A 6,000-nucleotide genomic window follows, 5' to 3' on the forward strand; every position below is an offset into this window, starting at 1 on the left:
GCCCAAGGTGAATCTCAAGGTAGGATTCAACAACAGAAACAATTTAGTAGAGAAGACCAGCAAGAAGGTGGGCAATTGTAGTGTAACTAGTGCTAAATAGGGATTAGGCATAGGGTTTTAAGAATGTAAAAGTAATTGATCAGAATGAAGTTTGTAAAACATAATAAATGCATAATATGATGTGTATTTAGTCTCTTAAAGAAATAACCAGGTGTAAAATCACTCACACTTAACCCCATTTTTCAAAATATAAACTGGAATGAGAAAAACAAGATTTTGCGGGCATGGTGGTGCACACTTATAATCCCAGCGGCTTGGGAGACCAAATAGGAGGATCTCGAGTTCAAAGCCAGCCTCAGCAACTCAGCAAGGCCCTAAGTAACTCATCAAGACCTTGTCTCAAAATTTACAAATTTGAAAAGGGCTTGGGATGTGGTTCAATGGTTAAGTGGCTCTGGGTTCAATCCCTGGTACCAAAAAAAAAGAAAGAAAGAAAAAGAAAAAGAGAAGAAAGAAAGAAAAAGAAAAGATTTCCTGATGCTGGAAGGGGACTTTGATGGATCTTAAGCTTTCTATCACAAAATGTTGTATGTAGCTTTCCCCCCCTCCTCTTATATTTTACTCTGGCAACAGAAGAGTGAAAAAGCTACTGTTTTAGATGAATTCCCAGAGAGAGAAAGATGGTGAGACAGAGATTTGCATGTAGGAGGTTTAAATTAGAGAGTGCTCCAGGAAGTGAAGAAAGCCAGATTGGGTAAAGGGCAGTTGAACTACAAGGCAGTTACAATAGGGCCTGGAGCGGAAATAGCCTTCAGAATTGTTCTGATGAGGCAAGGAGACTGGGACTTTGTTCTCTTATATTGAAGGCCCGCCTACCCCAGGGAAGAGGCACAACCACAGTGAGGTAGTTCTATTAACTAGGGATAACTCCTAGAAAGAGCCATAGCTGTGAACCTTTAGCAGCCAATACTCCCAGGAGCTGGGGAAATGAACACTTCCTCTGAAAGGGACGGCTGGGCTGTTTTCGGGACCCACTAAACCAAATAAGGCTTTCATAATTAACTTCATCATCCCTGGGCTTCTGGTCCTATTCCTGTACAATGAGATGTCTGGAATAGATGATGCACTAGTTAGAATTGTTAGAATTCTGAGTAATAGAAAACTACTTGATTTAGCTTTTTAAAGAGAAGGTTCCAGGAAGGAAGGGAGGAGGAAGAAGAAAAAGAAGAGGGGAGATTGATTTAAATAATAAGTCTGTGTCTTGCAGACTTGGTGTTGGAGCTGAGCTGCAGGAGCAGACTGGAGTGCCACAGGCAACCCGGGTGGCCTGCACTCCATCTTTGTGCTGTTTCCTTATTCACTGCTGCTGAAGTCTAGCTCACACCATCTTTCAGTTCACATGAGGAAAATGGCTACCAACAATAGCTCCAGAGTTTTAACTCCTCTAGTCAATAAAAGGGCCACATTCAGGTTAAAATCCCTCGATACCAACTCCAAATTGCCAGAAAATAAATTTCCTGGGCCTCATTTACGTCAAGGGAGCAACCTGAGATTCAAACACCTATGCCTAGGTAAAAATCTTGTTAGGAGAAATGACACTTCCAGAGAAGATTTAACAACCAAGATATCTAGAGCTGTTATCTCTAAGATACCCCAATCCTGCCAGGCTCAGTGATGAACGCCTGTAATCCCAGTGGTGCAAAAGGCTGAGGCAGGAGAATCACAACTTCAAAGCCGGCCTCAGCAACTTATCAAGTCCTACACAACTTAGTGAGACCATGTTTCAAAATAAAAAATTAATAAGAGCTGGGGATGTGGCTTAGTGGTTAAGCACCCCTGGGTTCAATCCCTGGTACCATAAAACAAAAACAAAAACAAAAAACCCACCCAATTGTATTAATGAAAATAACTACCTAAGTAAAATTCAATTAATTTTCACTGACAGGCTGGGGATATAGCACAGTGGTAGAATGCCTGCTTAACACACATGAAGCCTTGGGTTTGATCCCTCGTACTGCCAAAAACAAAACAAAACAAAAAAACCTCACTGATTCCTAAACAATGTTGTAAATTGTCATTTTAAAACTTGGGGGAACCAGGCATAGTGGCAAATGCCTATAATCCCAGTGGCTTGGGAGGCCGAGGCAGGAGGATCACAAGTTCAAAGCCAGCCTCAGCAAAAGCAAGGCACTAAGCAACTCAGTGAGACTCTGTCTCTAAATAATAAACAAAATAGGGCTGGGGATGTGGCTCAGTGGCTGAGTGCCCCCTGAATTCAATCCCCAATACCCCCCACCAAAAAAAAAAAAAACAAAGAAAGAAAAGAAACATGGGGAGCTGGGAATGTTGCTCAGTACTTGCTTAGTGCAGCATAGTGCAGCCCTGGGTTTGATCCCTGGTATGATACACTCATTAAAATATATATATATATATATGTATATATATATATAGTAGCCAGATGCAGTAGAGGTCAACCTGGGCAACTTAGCAAAACACTACCTTAAAATAAAATGAAGAAAAGAGCTGGAGATCTATATCAGTGATTGAGCACTTGCCTAGTTGCATCTGGGTTCGATCCCCAGCATTAGTGGTATGACAATTGCCCATGGAAACTTGACAATAAGTGAGGAAAGCTGGAGCAGAAACCCCTCAGCAAAATGCCTCATGACTTAGTTTTTTTTTTATTTAGACTCATGAAACTAATAGTGATTGGTTTTCTGACTGGTTTCTGGCTTAGACCAATAGCTGGTATTCACTTACAATGAAGGTTGTTATAGCCTATAAACAGGAGCGCGGTTGTTATTAAGATTTGTGAAGAGATTGATAGAAAGATCCATTGACACAGGGTAAGGATATAGGCTCTAATTTAGATATAGCTCATGATTCATCCTCACAAAGAGCAGGTGACATAGCCATGTTTCTGGTTCTAGATGCAAACTTCCCTAATCTTCACGTCCCCCAAAAGATGCCAGTAAAATGACCTGAGGAGGAGGAGGAGGATCCAGTCAGCTCCCTCAAGAGGTCCATTCCCACTGGAGGGTAACAGCAAGATGGTCAACTGGAGGGGCTTGGCATACGTTCCTCCACAAAAAAGGACCAAAACAAAGAAAAAACAACAGCTACTTCACTGGAAAGTTTGAGATAGAGGGCTGGACGCTGCAGAACAGTAAGATACATGGTGGTCATACAAGGAAGGGAACTAAACCCATGGCATCTACCATCCTGTCTCTTGAGATCAACCCTCAACCAAGAGGTTATTTCACTTGGCAGGGAAAAGTTAAGAAGGAGGCCCCAGCAGTCCTCACTTATGCCATGGACACTTGAAGCATTTGCCACTAGAGAAGTCTACTGCCCTCACAGGCCCCAAGCCCAGTTCGGGAAGTTAACAGGTTACCACGCTGCTGCATTGCCCCAGAGAAAGAACACAACCCATGTTGTGCCTGCCCCATGCAGGCTCATGATGCACAGTGCCATCCTGAAACCACACTCACCTGGTGTCCTGGGAAGCCGCCAAGCAGCGTCCCCTAGCAGCTTGGCAAACCCAGTCCTATGAAAGTGGACCCCCCTATCTTCCCTCTATTCTAGGAAGTAGCCAGGCAGCCCACCCTGTGAAACTCATCCAACAAAAGCCCTAGGAAGCAGATGGGTGTCCCCACACAGCCACCATCCCAGAAAGCAGCCAAGCAGACTTCCCTGAATGGCTCAGCCCACCAAGGCCCCTGGGAAACAGCTCCACCAATCTGCATACAGCCTCAAAAAGCAGTTGAGCAGAATTTTCTCAGAAGCTCAGCCTGCTAAGTCCTTGAGAAGTAGACAAGTACACCAAATCACCCACCCTCTGTCCCATGAAACACCTGGGAAGTCTGCCCTTAGCAGGTCAGGGCCCAGAGTCCCTATAAAGTCACCTTTATGACCCTCAGATACTCATAGGGACACTGCATCACTAACAGGCATACTGCACTGCACCCATTGGTGCCTACAGGGACAGCTCCACCTCATGTACCTATAGACAGGCACCTGACACCTGCAGCCAGGTACACCATATTCAGAGCTGTCAGTGAGCCTGCCCCACCTAAGAGAGCTATACAGATAACAATCCATAACCCCTGCAGCCTAGGTCACTGAGACACCCGCAGACAAAGTTCAAAGCCAGCCTCAGCAAAAGCGAGGCACTATGCAACAGATGCTGATTACAGTTGAAGAAGCTACACAGACAATATGCTAATGCACCCACCTTGAGCCAAAGTCAACACAGTGTATCCAACTGAAACCCTAGGACATGTCACCAAGATAAAGTCTTTTACTATAAAAGCCATCTGATAACATTTGTAGAGGCAGCTCATTCACCTGATACACAAATATCAAGGTAGGGGCACAAAAACCATGACAAAACAAGGTTACAGGATGCCTCCCAGGGAACACAATAACTCTAGCAATAGACCCAAAAGAAATGAAAATTAATGAATTGCATGAAAAAGAATTCAAAAAATGATTTTAAGAAAGCTTAATAAGATACAAAAAAATTACAGACAATTCAATGAAATTAGAAAGACATTTCAACATGTGAAGGAGAAATTCAGCAAAGACACAGAGATCATTAAAAAGGACCAAACATAGAGTGCTTGCCTAGTACGTGTGGTACTGGGTTCAATCCTCAGTGCCACATAAAAATAAATAATAAAATAAAGGTATTGTTTCCATCTACAACTAAAAATATTTTTAAAAAAGAACCAAATGCAAATCTTGGTACTAAGGAACTCAATGAATGAAATAACAGATCTGCTTGAAAGCCTCAGTAGAAGAGTAGATCAAGAAGAAGAAAGAATTTTGCAGCTTAAAGACAGGTCTTTTGGGGCTGGGGTTGTAGCTCAGTGGTAGAGCACTTACCTAGCATGTGTGAGGCACTGGGTTTGATTCTCAGCACTGCATATAAATAAATAAAATAAAGGTCTATTGGCAACTAATATCTATATATCTATATATATCATGCATATATAATACATATATTAGTTATATATATATATATATACACATGTGTTAGTAACTAACACATGTGTATATATATATATATATAACTAATATATGTATTATATATGCATGATATATCTATATCTATATCTATATATATAGATATATATATGTAAAGAGACAGTAAATGTTCATATATAAATATATATATATGAATGACAGGTCTTTTGAAATAAACCAGTTAGATGAAAGAAAGAAAGAAAGGAAGGGAAAAGAAAATTTAAAAGAATATAGAAGGCCTTCAAGATTTACAGAAAATCACTATGGGAGGAAACTTTTGCATTAATAGATTTTGAAGGAAAGAGAAGGGAAAAGGATAGAAAATAGATTTAACAAAGTAATGGGTAAAAGGTGCCAATTGGATAGAATAAATAACTTCTAATGTTCTATGGCCCAATGGGGTAACTAGATTTGATAACATTAATTATACATTTCAGGATAGCTAATAGAAAGGATTTGAATGTTCTCAACACAAGGAAGTGATAAATGTTTGAGATGATATACATACGGATTACCCTAATCTGATTGTTACTTTTTTGTGTGTGTGGTGCTGGGGATTGAACTCAAGGATGCTCTACCACTGAGCTATATCCCAGCACATTCTTTAATTTTTCATTTTGAGACATGGTTTCACTAAGTTACCCATGCTGACTTCAAACTTTTGATTTTCCTGCCTCAACCCCCTAAATTGTTGGCATTACAGGCATGTGCCACCATTCCCTCTTGATCATTATTCACTGTATACATGTATTAAAATATCACACTGTACCACACAAGTAGACTATGATCATCATGTGCCAATTCAAAATTAAAAATGTATTTTATATCTAAAAAGAACAGATAAAAATGTATTTTAAAAAAAAGAAGCCCGTTCCCTATTATCCATAAAAGGAACTTATACCACGTTAATCCTTCCAAACCATTTCAGAGACTCTTACCACTTATCTGCCTGGGTGTGGGTCACTGGTAAAG

This window comes from Marmota flaviventris, chromosome 5, assembly GCF_047511675.1.
Source record: "Marmota flaviventris isolate mMarFla1 chromosome 5, mMarFla1.hap1, whole genome shotgun sequence".
Taxonomy (NCBI): domain Eukaryota; kingdom Metazoa; phylum Chordata; class Mammalia; order Rodentia; family Sciuridae; genus Marmota; species Marmota flaviventris.